Source organism: Miscanthus floridulus, chromosome 18 (assembly GCF_019320115.1).
Source record: "Miscanthus floridulus cultivar M001 chromosome 18, ASM1932011v1, whole genome shotgun sequence".
Classification (NCBI taxonomy): Eukaryota; Viridiplantae; Streptophyta; class Magnoliopsida; order Poales; family Poaceae; genus Miscanthus; species Miscanthus floridulus.
This window is the reverse complement of record NC_089597.1, coordinates 136,213,617-136,231,244: the sequence shown is the minus strand read 5'-3', so window position 1 is coordinate 136,231,244 and position 17,628 is coordinate 136,213,617. Positions and strand designations below refer to the sequence as shown.

At 44.3% G+C, this 17,628-nt stretch overlaps 1 long non-coding RNA gene across 4 annotated transcripts; it reads left to right on the top strand.

The window, feature by feature from the left end:
- The first annotated feature begins 3,705 nt into the window (after positions 1-3,705).
- Positions 3,706-16,270, top strand: LOC136522370 (uncharacterized). Of its 4 annotated transcripts, XR_010775873.1 has the most exons (12): positions 3,706-4,278; positions 5,025-5,061; positions 5,645-5,806; positions 9,352-9,648; positions 12,523-12,676; positions 13,038-13,118; positions 13,196-13,332; positions 13,601-13,710; positions 13,827-13,892; positions 14,144-14,269; positions 14,383-14,433; positions 15,384-16,270. It is a non-coding gene; the product is annotated as an uncharacterized lncRNA (long non-coding RNA). The 4 variants fall into 4 exon arrangements; XR_010775872.1 differs by lacking the exon at positions 9,352-9,648; XR_010775874.1 differs by lacking the exons at positions 9,352-9,648; positions 12,523-12,676.
- The last annotated feature ends 1,358 nt before the right edge of the window (positions 16,271-17,628 follow it).

Below are 17,628 nucleotides of genomic sequence, written 5' to 3'. Positions count from 1 at the left end.
GTTTGCGCTAGAGGTTAAAGTCGAAGCTTCTGCTTCCAAAGACTCGACTGGTAGGAAATCATACACAAAAGGCCGAGTGTTTAAGTGGGATGTAGAGTATGTGTCACTGACACTAGACTTGCTGTTGAAACATCTGTCAACTGAAATGAATCTTTGCACTAACCAGATACCCACTGTTTGGTTCTTTGACAAAAGATTGAATGAGGATGTCAGACTAGTTGATGAGATACAGATGGTTGATTTGTTTGAAATGCATAAGGAGGAGATGAGCTGCCAGGTTATAGTAGGTGTATTTGATAGTGCAATTTGTGTGGAACCTGAGTTTGATGCACCGCAGCCTATCTGTGTGGTTCCTCCAGATGATGCAGCAGAATTAGGCACTCATGATGCTAACATGCCTAAACAACCCAGTAGTGGTGGTTTTCACTGACCATATGTACAATAACTTCATGAAACACTTCTCAGGGGATGTTTTCACTGACCATCTGTATCCTGCTGCAAGGAACTACACAGAAGGCATGTTTAGGTGGCATATGAAGAAAATCTTTGAGTTTGCTCCGACTGCTATTAACTACCTTCAGAAGCATCATCCTAGGATATGGTACAGGTGTGGCTTCTTTAAGGAGAGTAAATGTGATTATTTAACAAATAATGTCTCTGAGAGCTTCAATGCTTAGATCAAGGACTTCAAAGGACTGCATATCCATGAGTTAGTTGACAGGATAAGAGAGATGATAATGGAGAAAAGGTACATAAGGAAGAAGATTGCATAGAAATGGAGAGATGGAATCCTTCCTGGTGTCATGAAGGACTTGAACCTTATAAGCAAAAATCTGAAAGTTGTGAAGGTTAAAGTCAGTGATGATGAATTTGTAGAGGTAACACTGCTAGATGACTGGAATAACCATAAACGGCACACAACTGATCTTAAGAATCAGAGCTATTCGTGCAAGGAATGGCAAGTAACTGGCAAGCCATGCAAGCATGCCTTGGCTTAGATCTTGTCAAATAGAGGTATGCAGGTAGCTGACTTTATGCATGATTATTACTTTGTTGCTAAGTTCAGAGCTGCCTATGAAGGTAGAGTAGAACCAATGCCAGACAGATCCCAATGGCCACAAGTTGATCTTGGATACAAGGTTTTCCCACCACTACTAGAAAGAGCAGCAGGTCGCCCAAAGGTTGTGAGGCAAAGAGGGTGCCTAGAGAATAGGGCCAACAAGAAGAAAGTTAGATGTAAAAGGTGTGGAGGTTTTGGCCACTTCTCCAAGACTTGCAAGCTTGAAATGGTTGGAGAGGATGGTGAGACTGCTAGCACAAATAAAAGGTTAACATGAATTTCACTGATCTTCTGCCATTTGTATTCTTTTCATCAAATAAAAGGTTAATATTAATTTCACTAATCTTCTGTCATATGTGTGTACACAGGAAGAGACCACAAGATGATACTGCTGAACCATCGAAGGTGAAGAAGAACAAAGCACCAAAGAAGAAGAAAACCCCTAAGAAGAAAAACACCTCTAAAAAAGAAGCAGAAAAAGGATGCTGCTGCTCCTCTAGCAGGGGTTGTGAGAAGCCTGATGGACCTCCTCTCTACTGGACAGTGAGACTGTGATGGTCTTTTGAAATGCCTGTGATGGCCTTTTGTAATGCCTGTGATGGCCTTTTGTAATGCCTGTAACGCTTGAATCGATGAACTGGATGTACTAGAACAAGTTGAATCTGGATATACTAGAACAAGTTGAATCGATGTACTGTTAGCTGTAATGTCTGTGGTGGCCTTTTGTGATGTCTGTAACGCTTGAGTACTTGAACAAGCTTGAATGGGTCATATTCTATGCAGTTCTCTTCAGTAGTATCTATTGCTTTTGATGTCATATGTGTGATCATGTACCTATGAATGGGTCATGCTCTATGTAGTGCTTGCATGGGTCATGACCTATGAATGGGTCAGATAGAAGCACTGCATTATACAGTCTGTCACTTGGTCTCATACTTCTTAGGGGTCATGCTCTATGCAGTGCTTCTATCTATCATGTGATGCTATATATTATACAGTCTGTCGCTTGGTCATGTAATCATCAGATATTATAGCTCATCACTTGATCATGTTCTAGGAGCATCTGAGCATATACATGGAAAACTACAGAATGGATGAAAGTACAAGAAGCTCATCAGCTTCTATCTTTCCTCACAAGAACTGATTGCTCAGTACCTCACCAGAACTGATCATCAGCTCATATCTTTTGTCATCACGTACTCAGTTAAACCTGCCATGTTCTTTTCACCAGGATATTTGTACCGATTTCAACCTCCAGAGCACAAGTATGAGACCAATTGGATTAAAACCAGAGCACAAGTATGAGACCAATTATTTGAAAAACTTTCAAATTCCATTCATCAAGTTTAGGCACTGGTACATTCAACAGATAATGAAGGGTGAAAGCTTACAATAGCTAAGACCAACAGAAGCTACATTGCATACAATTCACTACTTCCAAAGTTTGCTCATAACACAACCAATAGCTACACCTACACAGACTGCTGCTATAACAATATAATCCATCTTGATCTTCTGAACTTGCGCCTTCACTAGCGAAAGATCAATCACAACACTATCAAGTTTCTGCTTCATTTCATTGAGTTCTAGCTTCAGGTCGAAAATGAGCTCGACAGACCCATGTCCACCTTCTCCTGAACTCAAATGGCTCACCTTCTTCGATCGATCCTGCTGATGTTGCTCTAGGTTGCGTAAGAATGCAACGAACTACGCCTTGGACATTATGATGCCACGTGTTGTTGGGTCACCCTGCATCTCACAAAACCCTAGCTGCATAAAAAAGGGTACCCCATGAAAAACATCTAAGAAACTCCAAAATGAACACAAATTGACTTACTTTGATGTTGTTTGGGCACTTGACGAAGGTCTTGTCATAAGTGGCACGCTGGTTGCTTCTGATTCGTACCAACTGAACTCGGCAATTCGGGCACTCTACGAATGGGGGTAGCATAAACATCCCACCCTTAAAAAGTAGTAATTTCATCCCCAAATCAAATGCACAAATCATCAGAATACTCCCAAATCAAACATCCCACCTCTAGCGCAAACATGGAGACGAAGGATGCAGAAAGGGTACCTGCTGCCGCTGTCCTCCATCACCGCCGGAGCAGTGGACGCGCACAGAGGCCCTACGACTGAGCTCCTCGCCATCAGGGTGCCTCCATCACCTCCAGTGGACGCCGTTAGGGTTTGTCTCTGTCGCCACCACCTCCAATCGCCGCCGCCAACCACTCCTCGATTCGCCGCCACCGCTCACGCCTGGATCACCGCGGAAAGCGATGGGGTTAGGGTTTGGTTGGAGGGATGAGGGGAGAAGAAGGGACGGTGGCGCGGGCGTGCGGCACAGAAGGGAGAAGAAGGCGAGAGAGGAAAGGGGGCGACTGAGAAGAACCCTAACGATGGCGCGGGCGTACCTTATCCTCTGGTACAGGGGCATTATGGCCCAATACCCAAATACGGTGCCTGCAGGTGGGCCCGTCTACGCTCCAACCATAGCAAAGGGCAAAAGAGAGGAAGAACCAGAATAGCAATGGCAAATTTGCAGTAAGACGAAAAGTAACGACGTTCTTCAAAACTCGAAAATTTATAATGGCAAGAAACCAAATAAACAAACAAACAAAAAAAAAACCCCACTTGTTATCGTCTCCGCACCCCTAGTCACCCCACCCCGACCATGCAACCACGCAACCGCGCCCGCCCTCGCCAGCTGCTCGCCGCGCGGTCGCCGCCCGCGCCCGCAACCGCTGCCCAGCCTCGTTGGGCGCCCGGCTCCGCAGCTCCCATCCCCATCGTCCTCAGCCGCCGCTTCCCATCGTCGCCCTCGCCAGCTGCTCGCCGCGCCGTCGCCGCCCGCGCCCGCCCTGCACCCACGACCGCTTGAGAGAACCGCGCGGCATCTCCGAAACGGAGGTGGATCTGCGTCACTACGCCGTCGCCGGCGACCTCGCCCCTACGCCCTCGCCCTCGCCCTCGCCCTCGCCGTCACTGGCTGCTCGTCGCGCCGCCTCGGCGCGCGGGATCTCCGCAGCGGAGGCGGATCTGCGTCGCTACGCCGTCGCCTTCGACCTCGCCCTCGACCTCGACGGGGACGCGTCCAACTTCACCACCTTCCTCCAGGCCTCCCCCGGTGGGCATCGTCCGGCTCTAGCGCGATCCCCTCGATCCGGCGACCTGGCCGCCGGCGCAACGCCGCCGCGGAGACCTCCTAGACACATCCTGTGAGCTCCTCTCTCCTGCCTCTGTCTTTTGATTTGACAATCCGGATCCATTTTAGTGAGGTACCTAACACTCTACTACTTACATTTCCAAATCAAAGAACAGCTCATTAGCTGCCGTGCTTGGTACACTGAGACGTGCAAATGCAAATATGAAGTACCCACTTACAATTACTTGCAGAAAAAAAATTCAGTTGTAGAGATATATTCATAGGTGACGGAGTCACATCGGTATAAATTCTGGTTGAGAAGATTATTACTCTGTTAGCATTGAATGAGTCATACAATTGGATTCCTTTCTCCTAAGCATCACACAAAAAAAGGTTGTTAAATTAAGTTGAAATCCATTGTATGCATTATGCAATAACAAATTGTCATCAAATACAACTGAAAATAAGAGCTGTTGCTTAAATGTAGAATCATGGATAATTAGAATGGAACCATTGAACTATTCCATTTCAAACGGATGACTAAACAACTAGAAACCCTTTACATACTCTTGTGTCCTGTCAAACAGTTTTTGCAACATCATTCATCTGTTCAATTGTATCTTCTCATATGTAATCTCTAATTCATCAAAGAACAATGCTACGGTACTACTCTTGCTGATATATGACATGCCACGGTGACAACGACACAACAGCCAATTCAGCTTCAATACCACCAATCATCGTTCAGCAAGTGCTTTGACCTGCCATGGATCCAGGTGTCCTGTCCTACAGAGCTTCATCGTTTTTTTCCTTTTGCAGAGCTTCGTCGTGGCCATCTGCAAGGACCAGCAAGAAGGTTATCACCAACATAGAAACCCTTGGAGCTGAATTTTCTTTCTGAATTCCAGCTTTATTGATATGAGGTTGCATTAGCCATGAGAAGGAGCACTTGTGGTCACAGTTTTAGAATTAATCGCATGTGCCTAAAGTCTGTGCATTGGAAATAGTTATTAGTAGAAACTAAAAATTTATATGATACTGTCTACATTCACATTCCTAATGAATCTTAAATAAAAGCAAGACTCAAAGCTTCTTGTCTGATTGTCTCAAAAATTATGATAACCAAAGTTTGTTTAAGAAACAATTTAAGCCCTTTGAACTACACAGCATGGGTTTTTATTTTTTTAAAGATACTTATTGCAATATAATTGGACGAAGAAATATAGCACAAGATTTTTACAACAACAACAACAAAGCCTTTAAGTCCCAAATAAGTTGGGGTAGGCTAGAGTTGAAACTCAGCAGAAGCAATCAAGGTTCAGGCACGTGAATAGCTGTCTTCCAAGCACTCCTATCTAAGGCTAAGTCTTTGAATATATTCCATCCTTTCAAGTCTCTTCATGTTGGGGATTAACAGCAACGTGCCATTGTTTTCTCAGCATTGTAGTGCCAATTATTGGAGTGGTCAGTGAGCCGCCTGGACGTTGTCGGTGAGCAGGAACTGAGGAATAACCGCGACGTCGAAGCCGTTCCGAAACCAAGCTGCTCACCGCAGCTACTCTCCCTGCATCGAGCGCCCTCTACCTGCGTCGTGGCCCACGGTGAGCCGTCAATCCTCCCCAAATGTCTTAGTTTGAAACTCGGTTGCATTACTGAAGGTCTAAGCCAAAGTGAATTGACATTACAAGTGCTATAAATAAGGATCAATGCTCGTCAACTCTGAATGTCTGTAATATTAGCGTTAGATCTTCATACTCGGAGGGAAGAAATTAATATCATAGCTACTGGAGTTTTTTTACTTCTGAGGTTGCAACGAATTATAAGCCTAATGGCTGGTCAACTCCTTTTTATACGAGGCTACAGTTATGATTTTTTTAGAAAAGGCTACAGTTATGATTGCCTACATTCGGTCGATTATTTGTTGTGAGTGTATAGCTATTCACAATTATTAAGAAATCTCTAGCACATCTTACCTAGATATCTGTGCTTTTCTTTTTTGTCAGTTTTGTCCTCTGACGAACATAATTGACCTAAAAGATACTCACACTAGAGTAAATGCTCTTTGGATGGTAAAGACTAAAAACACATGCGAGAAGGAGCTAAATGATTATTTTTGTACTCACTGCAATAGTATTGTGCTGATCTTACAAGGAACCTGTTATGGTAAGTGGAGCCGGCCCAGGGGCCCACGCGGTACCGGGTCAGATTAGATTAGATTGGTTTGGTTTGTTAGGAAAGAGATAAATTAGATTGATTCGGTTAGGATATTACTTAGGGGTCAAGTAAGTTGTCTCTATAAAAGAGACCATCATGTATCAGTTAGAGTAAAGCAAGAAGCAACAATTAAGTTGCTGGCTTCCCCTGGGAGCCAGCCGTTCCTGCACTCTCTCCCTCGCGTGAACAGTGACCTCGCTACTGTAGCGCCACGAGAGTTCTAGGGCTGCAGCAGCAGCCGCCGCACTCTCGCCGCCACGGCCTCTCGCCGACGTCGAGAGTACAGACTACGTCCCCCCCTCTTCCACCCCTATAACCTACGCAACAACGCCGGTAGGGTATCAAGTCCTATCAATCTGGTATCAGAGATCTCAGGTTCGATCATGTCCAGCCATCTACCGAGTTCTTCCCACCCGCCGCCGCCACACACCCACCCGCCGCCACCAGCGCCTTCATCGGCGCTGCTGCCCCACACATCAGGCGCGCCGGCATTGGGCGCGCTGGCGTCCTCAGGGGTGATCGCACCCTCTGCCCCGGCGCCGTCGTCTCCCGCCTCCCTCGTCCTCACCCCAGATGACGGCCGCAGTCCTGGAATTAGGGCAGGCCGTGGCGGGCATCAGGGCCTTCCTCGTCGGGCCCTATGCACCCCAGCCGCAACCGTGGTGGAGGACCCTGTGCTGCAGCAGGGGGTCCATGGCTGTGGATGGCATAGATCAGCATGATCTTGTCGATGCCACCGCCGCCGACGAGACTCTCAAGCACACCTTGCACATAGAGGAGCTCCTGCAGATCACCGACTGCAACCAGCTGCGCGGCTTCGACGAGGCACCAGCGGCCGTCCACTTCGCCGAATCGGATCGGATCGGATCGGATCGATTCCGCTGTGGTTGCTGCACCGCCGTCCTTAACGACGTCGCCAGTAGCACCATCGACAGCCATAGTGGTGCCAGTGCAGTTCCACACTGCTACGCCACTTGCTGCATCGGCGCCTTCACCAACAATGACGGTGTCAGCTACGTCGTTGCGCTCCTCTTCCCCCGCCATGGTCACATCACCAATGAAGGCCCCGGCTGCCACAACTCCGGCAGTTTCATCACCAGCTTCGCCAACAACCCCGCCGGCACTAGTGTCACCAATGCAGGCGATCATCCATGCACCGACATTGGCGGACATGGTGCCTTTGTCGCTGCCTCTACGAGCCGCAGCACCGATCCCTCGAGCAGGGCCGTGGCTGTTTGCATGTGCTTATTCTCCGCCGGCTCAGCATTAGGCTTTCAAAGCTCCATCGATCGCGTGGAGTATGCCTCCAGCACAGCCCCGCTCTGCTGCACCCATAGCGGGGGTGGCTGCTCGTGGAGAGCACCATCGACTCCTCGTGCAGGCGCTCCATGGATTCGAGCCGGGTGGATTCGATTCCAGGCAGATCAGATGGAACAGCCAAGTTTAGCACCTCGAGGAGGAAGGTATGGATCGTGCACCACTACAGAAGCAGATCCCATGGGACGGAGTTGATTTTGGGGAGCCATATGCCTTCCGCCTCGACTACAACTGCAGCATTGGTCTCCTTCAGCAGGTCTGCCATGGCGATCTTCTCTGGACTGCAAGGTCTTTTGCTCCAGCAATCGCCATAGCTCGAGGACGAGCTGTCTTGGAGGGGCGGAGTAGTGTTATGGCAAGTGGAGCCGGCCTAGGGGCCCACAGTACCGGGTTAGGATATCAATGGCATTTAAGGAATTTTGGGATCAAATTTTTGGAGAGGTAAACTGTCTTCCCCATCTCATCTAACAGAAGACTAACAGAATGGCAGCTAAGGGAAAAAACACAAAACGATGGCAGACAAGATAAGCACTAATTTTTTATGGTGGCGGATAAGATAAGCTCTAATTTTTTATGGCAACAAGGAAAACGCTACAATTTTTTATGGCAGTGAACAAATTTTCTCCATGTATTTTGATGGTAGTTGTTTTGAATGTTGGACGTTCTCTGTTAAGGGACTGGCGTAGTACTGTACAATTGAAATTGAAATATATTACTCCATACTCCTACATGAGGATCCTCACAAGATAGTGCAGGTTACCAGCAACGACACGCGTGCCTCGTGGGCTGACGGTGACACCGACACCTCCTGCCGGCCACCTCGAAAGGCATGATGGCACTGTTAGCAGCTTTTACTACTTTGGAGTGGATCCAGACGGGCAAGTGGTGGGGGGCCCACCACAATTGATTCGATCCCAGATCTCGATTGACCACCGCCCTCTCGGGTTTTGTGGCGTGGCGTGCCGCGAATACGTTATTTGTTCCGATACGTGTGCTAGCGGCCAACCTATTTTATTTTTTATATGCAGTATATATATATATAGTTTTGGAAAATGCGAAAGTCCTTCCCCCTAGCTTTTATTGCCGCCGCTCTGCTCCTCCCATCCCCATCTCTGTCTCTCACTATCTATTAATAGAGGGAGAACCCACCGCTCCCTCCCTCAGCCCCACCATCACAACTTTCTCTTCTTTCATTCATTCACGCCCGCGTCCCAAGATTCCTGCATCTCTCTTATCTTCACCCGCGTTTTTCATCTTCTGCTGCGAGATGATGGATCCAAGACTCTGCGAGATGATGGACGCGAGACTCTTTGGTTGTGCACTACCGTCGGCCGGGTAAGATCTAATCCTGGGCCTGTTCGTTTACCTTGAGATGGAGGGATTTGAAGGGGGTAAGAGGGGATTTTGATTTGTAGAGGATTGAATCCCTCTCAATCCTCTCTAACCCCTTGGTTTTGGGAGGGGATTTTGATTTGTAACACCTTGGTTTTGGGGTCAAAAGAACATGGCCTAACAATCAGAATAGTATCCCTAAACTATCAGAATAGTCCTATTCCATTTTACCTCTTAGCTCGGTTTTTTGTGGTTGATTGATCTCGCGATTTTGTTTTTGCAGTCGAGTCAAGTTTGCAGTTTGCAGGGAATTCCGGCCTGGCCTGCGTGGCAGCGACGGAGGGTTGCGAGGCCCGATCCGAGCGGCGGGCCGTATCGGAGCGGCCTCTCGACTCGGGGCCATATCGAAGCAGCCTCTCCACACGGGGCCAGATCGGAGCAGTCCACCTCTTTCACTCCCTCCCTCCCACCGCTCACGCACCTCTTTCACTCCCTCACCCCTTCGCTCGGACGAACACACTCACTTAGCCGGAGGCGACCACCGCGACGGCAACGAAAGCTCCCCGCCGTCTTCTCGCAGGTAAGCGCCGCGCCCTTCCTCACATCTTTCCTCTTACCTGTAGCTCTCTAGGGGGGTATTTAGGCTGGGTGTTGGGCTGGCTGCGAGATCCGGGGCCGCGAGATTTAGGGTTTTTAGGTTGGATGACTATTAGCTTTGGCGGCGGCGGCGAGATCTGGCGCCGCAAGATCGGTAAGGCTCGTCGTAGGGGCTGTTGCCATACCAGCAACATCTGGTTGTCTGTATCCAAAACATTGCTAGAGATATTTAGGATCTGGGTGTCTGTATACAACATCTGGTTGTCAATATTGTCTTTTAGGCTTAGGTGATCCCTAGTTTCAAGATCCGGGTCTGCCAGGTCAGACTTTTCTCCTCGCTTTCTAGTTTTTATCTATATGATTCTTGCACCTCGGGCAACAAGCTTCTTATTTTTGTGTCTTCTTCTGTCATTCTGTTTGGCAAAATGGCATGTTTCTGTTTGTACCTCACCATACTGTATTATTCTAACCTTCTTATTTTTGTGTCTTCTTCTGTCATTCTGGTTGGCAAAATGACATGTTTCTGTTTGTACCTCTGTATTATTCTCTAGCACTTTAAGACAGACGCAAGATATGGATATCCAAGTCCAACTGCCCCTGCCCATTCCCAATGGTAACAGTTAACATGAATTTGCTGTTTTGCTTTTTCATTTGTTGTCAACAGTTATGGATTGTTTGTTCAAATTCTTACTGCATTAAAACTTACTGCAGTGGTTTTGTCATACCTGGCATATGATCAGTATCGGTTGGGTGAGGACACTGTTCACATTGAGGGTGCCATCGATCTTGATGAGTTTGTTATGTTGAATTTCATGGTTGATCACTCCTTTCCACATATGCAAGCAGATGAGAATGACCTCGTCTTTTACCCAGGAGAGACTGATCAGAGTCTGCACATTTCTGTTCCCAGTGACAAGACAAAGAAGTTTGTATCGTCACTGTTGGATGCTCTCCGGGAGAATGAGAGACATGTCATATGTTTTGGAGAGTTTGGGTGGAACAATTTATTGGTGAGCAGATCTACTGGGAAAGCTAAGTTTCATGGTGTGGCCTTGATCACAGATCTAGTTGGACTTGCACTGGATCACCAGCTTAGGCTCAACTACACCAATGCCCATACTGTCATTGCTCACCTGTTCGTGAATGATGTTCCTGATGATATAGGTGCTCTCTTGGATCTTATGCAGTATAATTTTGCGGAGAGATCACTATTTCTTATTCATTCCTCGTTGGTTTATGCTTGGCCATTTGAGGAATGACATAGCTTTGTCCACCATTAAAATTAAAGGTCTCCATCAAAAGATCATTATTGTTTACCTATGCCCTCCAATGCAAAAGAGTAAGAGGGAAAGCAGCTCTCATTCTTTGCAGAATATTATGCAGCTCAACTGGTGGTACAACATTAAAAAGCGTGTCAAAAAGCTCCTTGAAGAGAACAGAGTGGTTTGCCATGGAAACCAAAGAGAAATGGACAGGAAACAGTGATCTCTCTGCAAAATTATACTGCATAAGATCCAAGAGAGTGCCTATGTCATCAGGAACATCATTCACGAACAGGTGAGCAATGACAGTATGAGCATTGGTGTAGTTAAGCCTAAGCTGGTGATCCAGTGCAGGTCCAACTAGATCTGTGATTAAGGCCACACCATGAAACTTAGCTTTCCCAGTAGATCTGCTCACCAATAGATTGTTCCACCTAAACTCTCCAAAACATATGCCACGTCTCTCATTCTCCCGGAGAGCATCCAGCATTGACGATACAAACTTCTTTGCCTTGTCACTGGGAACAGAAATGTGCAGACTCTGATCAGTCTCTCCTGGGTAAAAGACAAGGCCATTCTCATCTTCTTGCATATGTGGAAAGGAGTAATGAACCATAAAATTCAACATAACAAACTCATCAAGATCGATGGCATCTTCAATGTGAACAGTGTCCTCACCCAACCGATACTGATCATATGCCAGGTATGACAAAACCGCTGCAATAAGTTTTAATGCAGTAAGAATTTGAACAAACAATCCATAACTGTTGACAACAAATGAAAAAGCAAAACAACAGATGCATGTTAACTGTTACCATTAGGAATGGACAGGGGCAGTTGGACTTGGATATCTATATCTTGCGCCTGTCTTAAGAGTGCTAGAGAATAATACAGAGGTACAAACAGAAACATGCCATTTTGCCAACCAGAATGACAGAAGAAGACACAAAAATAAGAAGGTTAGAATAATACAGTATGGTGAGGTACAAACAGAAACATGCCATTTTGCCAAACAGAATGACAGAAGAAGACACAAAAATAAGAAGCTTGTTGCCCGAGGTGCAAGAATCACATAGATAAAAACTAGAAAGCGAGGAGAAAAGTCTGACCTGGCAGACCCGGATCTTGAAACTAGGGATCACCTAAGCCTAAAAGACAGTATTGACAACCAGATGCTGTATACAGACACCCAGATCCCAAATATCTCTAGTAATGTTTTGGATACAAACAACCAGATGTTGCTGATATGGCAGCAGCCCCTACGACGAGCCTTACCGATCTTACGGCGCCGGATCTCGCCGCCGCCGCCAAAGCTAACAGTCACCCAACCTAAAACCCCTAAATCTCGCGGCCCCGGATCTCGCAGCCAGCCCAACACCCAGCCTAAATACCCCCTAGAGAGCTACAGGTGAGAGGAAAGATGTGAGGAAGGGCGCGGCGCTTACCTGCGAGAAGACGGCGGGGAGCTTTCGTTGCCGTCGCGGTGGTCAAAGGATTATGCTTGGCCATTTGAGGATTAGTACTATGGGCAGGCAGATACTAACTGTACCAGAGCTTGAACTTATTGAGCCTCTACAACTGTTACTCTTTCTCAGGAATTGTCCCGCGCACAGGATGGAGCATTATCAGAGATTTCAATAGCTTGGGTTCTGAACGCGTCACTCATGGTCGTTTTCCTTTGATCCCCGTGATCCTTCAGTGGGAGCTACACTTGAGGGGTCACCTTTGGAGGATCCCTGCTCGTCAAATGTATGGCTGATTTGGAGAGAAGTTTATTTGAAATCTAGCCTTGTGAACTGTTTGTGGTCTTAGTATTAATTCAGACTTTGCATGTGATGTGTGTTAAGTTGTTATTGAGGATGTCTCTATGTTAGTGGACCCTTCTATTTATTTACCTCTGGAAATTGTAACGTCAAATGGATGTCTCTATGTTAGTGGACACTTCTATTTATTTACCTCTGAAAATTGTAACGCGTACTATTTGTCATTTTGGTACTAGTGCATTTCCCTGTTGAGCTTGAATTGCTTTCCCCTTCTCCTTTTGTCTATGTGAATTCTTCTTCTGTTGCTGTTTGTTCTAGCCATTATCAATAACTGCATGAATTGACAGTTGATACCAATGGCTGAGTTGTTTTTTCTCTACTGCATGCTACAATATGTGGTCCTTGAACTGTCGGAGTACATTAGAAAGGTATGTACTGGAGCTGTTTGCTTATTTGCAAATGATTCAGCATGCTATGTCATTTGATGTTTTTTTTTTGTGTACAGGAAAATCTTGAGCCCCTTATTGAATATGTTGCTGAGTCTTTTTGGGACCAACTTGTGAAGTCTGAACGATTGAAGAGTATTCAGGCCTTCAAACTTAAGTACCACCTCATGTCAATAAATCTGATGTTCCAGAAAAGGCAAGTAACTTATTTGCTCCTTGTTTTGCTTGTATGCAGTCACAACTTCACACCAGTGGTAGTATAGTAGTATGCTTGTGCTTGATAAATGAAACTTGAGTATATCACATTTTCATTATCAATCAACCTTATGAATATTTAGCTATTTGAAGGATGATTGTACTTCTGTTACTTAGCTAAATGAAACCATTATTATTTAATTGTGGCTTAGGGTGCTATGTACTACTATAGAGTCAGACAATGATCGGTTGGCCTGTGTTCTTGTTAGATTGTGGAGAGTGCAGAAACAAAGCAAAGTACTGGTGTGGTCGACATGAGGAAGAAACCAGACAAAAGAGGTGCGGATAAGGAACACGAAGGTTATTTTATTAAGGACAGGTTTGTTTGTTTCATTTTCCTTGTCTGCTGCCTATTTTGTGTTGGTGGGCCCAATGAAGTTTTGGATTCCATTGTTCACTTAACCAACATGATATTCCTTTTCTTTTCCCTTTTAGTGAGAGTTGATTCTTCTACACCAACAATGCGTCAATGCATTCACAGCAGCTATCTATCCCAGCAAGGTATCTCAATCTTATTCAAGTGCAGATGGATGTCCAGTTCACTTTGTATCTAACATTTATTTGCTAGCTTTTGCTGGTTAGATTGATGATAATTTTTCGAGTGTTGTTTTCACTGCACTATCTGTAGTTTCTGAACTTTGAACCATACTTTGAATCTTGTATCTCACTGATATTTTGTTATTTCTTCTGGCATGAATCTGGTGGGCTTGCGGATTGTGATGTTGATGATAAATATTCGATCTACCTCCCAGAAAGCCTGTTAATGCTGATGAGGCCCAAGTGGTGGGGAACAGTACGGATGGTGGTAGACATTTCATCTCACAAGACATAATCAAATCAAAGTATAGGTGATGGTGTCCTTACCCCAGCAATCTCAGGTGGATACTACCACAACAATCTTTTTGATTGCGACTCATGTTGAGCAAAATTGCAGTTATCAACCTTTACTATATGTTTATCATGCTTCATTCTGCTTGTTCTTTTCTTGCAGTCCTCTCATCTATGTCTGGATTACAAGTTCGAGCTACTGGTTTAGAGCATAGTAAGTACAAATCATCTCTGAACTCATAGCTCTTGAATCTTGGTGCAAAAATATTGAAAACACACCTGGTTGTTATGGGAGTACTAGTGGTTTCAAATTTATAGCAGTATATAAATTCGCTTGATGAATAGGAGTACAATAAATTTCTAAGACCGAAACTTGTGTGCTCAAAATTAAAAAAAAAAAATACTACACATTTTTGATCCTCTGTTCTTTTTTGTAGTCCTTTTTGGTCCCCTTCTCTGTTTGCTGGCTGATAGTCTGGTTCTGGGTGTGTTGGTTGTGTCATTGTGTGTGTCTTGGCCCTTGGGTGTGTTGGAGCCTTGAAGGTGGGGAGTTCTTTTCTTCCTCCCCTATGTACTTTCCCTTTCTTCTTAAGGAAATGATAACACAGATCACCTGTGTGTTTTAGAGAAAAAGAAGAAGAAGAAGAGCAATACATTTCTATAGTTCTTGAAGTGCAATGCTGTTTAGAATGTGATTTTTTAGACGGAGTTCATAATAGAAATTGGAATGATAGTTAAGCGTATAGTTGGTTATAGTAAGGACAATTAAAGCACTAAGGGAAGCTCCCAAGTCTTACAAAATTTCACTGTTATTGTGTTTTAGAGAAAGAAAAAGAAGAAGAAGAGCAATACATTTCTATAGTTCTTGAAGTGCAATGCTGTTTAGAATGTGATTTTTTAGACGGAGTTCATAATAGAAATTGGAATGATAGTTAAGCGTATAGTTGGTTATAGTAAGGACAATTAAAGCACTAAGGGAAGCTCCCAAGTCTTACAAAATTTCACTGTTATTGACATTCTGGAGTTTGTTTCTCGATGGTATAGAAAATGTATCAGAATGTTCTAATATATTCATTATCAACAGGGCATTGTCTTGTTGAAATATCTAACGGAATGATTTTGTGACCACTGAAGGTTTTAATGTGATTATACATTTATACTCAGGTATACAGTTGGAAAGATTACACCTATTCAGAGACGTGCAATGCGAGCTTCTGATTATGGTCCCAGAGCAAGTTTCTGGATGAACTTCCCAAAAAATGGATCACGGCTTACTCCTTCACATCATGCTGATAATTTTAAATGGAAAGACTACTGCAAACCTAAGCAAATTCAGTGAAAAGAACATGAGGCTCTACAGATTATATGAGAATAACTTATAGTGGTCATAAACAATATAGTCTTTTTCTTAGAAAAAAATTAAAGTAACTTAGTTAGGACCATAACAATGAGAATGCTTCCTTGTTTGGGCACCTGACAAGTGACTCTACCGGTACTGCTGTGTATTTCAGAACTTAATAAGATCTACTTGTGTATCTGTGTAGAAATTTGAGGGAGATGTTCAAGATTGATGCAGCGGATTACATGATTTCCATTTGTGGAAGTGACACACTTAGGGAGCTATCTTCTCCTGGAAAGAGTGGAAGTGTCTTCTTCCTATCACAGGATGATCGATTTATGATCTAGACTCTGCGGAAGTCTTCTACAACAACATGATTGCTCTGGAGTTTTCCTGGAAAAGCATGCTCGTAGTATTGATTCCATGTACAATCTTCTCCATCTTATAGGTACAGAAACACGGCTGTACAGGAAGGGCCCTTTATCACCTAGGGTCCTAGAATTTTTTAGTATGCTCTACATTGAGGAACCTTTTGCCACCAAGTCCAGTCAACATCAAAACCCATGTTATCTATGTAAACAGTCCGATTGCGTAACTTTGCTTTGTTGTAATGTAACTAATCCTATGTGCAATCCTATAAAAAAAAATTCTTTTTTGCAAAAGCCTTTTCCTCCAGCAACGTTTCTTTTACCTATTATTAACATTGTATGAAGCAATATAGGTGCTCTGGAGGAGGATGCTTTGAACAGTCCTGAAGGACTGGTTTTGGTTCAGCGAGCCAGTGATCAAAATGATGCTGTCATTGGTTCTCATATAAGGGGAGCCCGTCAGTTTTGAGGAAGTAGATCTCTTGCTTCCAGGCACCGCAAGGCGAGTTATACTGTCGTTATATGCATGTTCCCATGATTTGTTGTATGTTAAATGCCAGTGCAGTGTAAGGCTGACTAGAAATTATCAATTTTATCAGGCTCCAGATCCAACTTGGGGTTAACATGCCGGCGAGGGCAGAACAGATGGTTCAGGATAATGACAGTGAGGCCAATGGTCAGGTGTATGATGTGGTGCTCTACCTGGGAATAATTGATATCTTGCAGGAGTACAACATAAGGAAGAAGATTGAGCATGCTTACAAGTCCCATCCAATATAACTCAATTGTTAATATCTGTCGTGGAACCCAATTCTACTCAGAGCGCTTCCTGAAATTCATTCGGACGATCTTTCCTGAGAATTCATAAAATAAAATCCAGTAATTCTTCACCTTCAGGAGCAAAGTGGAAGAACCATTGTTCAACGTGCATTGTTGCCCTCTGCAAGTATTCTTTTGCTACGTCCTTGATTGATTCTCTTTCTTGACTTGCATTCATCCTAGGATGGTTCCCTGTGGACATTTTGAGCTATGTGATAAGAGAATGTTGGCCTGATCATGGTAAGGTATAGCCTGGTTTCCGGATTATAGGAAGCAACCGGTATCTCGTTCTACATCAAACACTGACAGGCGGTATCTCGTTCTACATCAAACACTGACAGGCGGTGTACGCAAAGCCTCCGTTTGGTTGCTTGATATCCATGGAAGGGATGGAATATATAATATTTGGTTGGATGGATCACTGGGACAAGCAAATCTATGGATAAAGAATATAACTCTAGATGGTGGATTTCCTGGTCCGAAAAAATATAGCAGACTAGCTTATCCATATCTTATCTTTGTCATTAGTAAATGAATTAAAGAATATTAGTATGTTATATTATTACTTAGTAATTATGATGATAGGATTAGTTTTGATAAGTGCTAACACATTGATTAGTGCATGTTTTGTGTGCTAATTAGGATATTAGTGGTGCTAATTAATATATTTTATTTTAAATAGTGATTATCATGACAAAATTAGTATCAGTGCATATCTATTAGTGTTTAATTAGTTGTTTTTTTTAAATAATAGATATAGTTAGTCAACTATTTTCGTCCCATCCACTTTTATCCATCCAACCAAACAGAAAAAATGGTTCGTTCAATCCATCTAACCAGACCAAATATGCATCACGGATATCTTTATCCTAATATTCGTCCT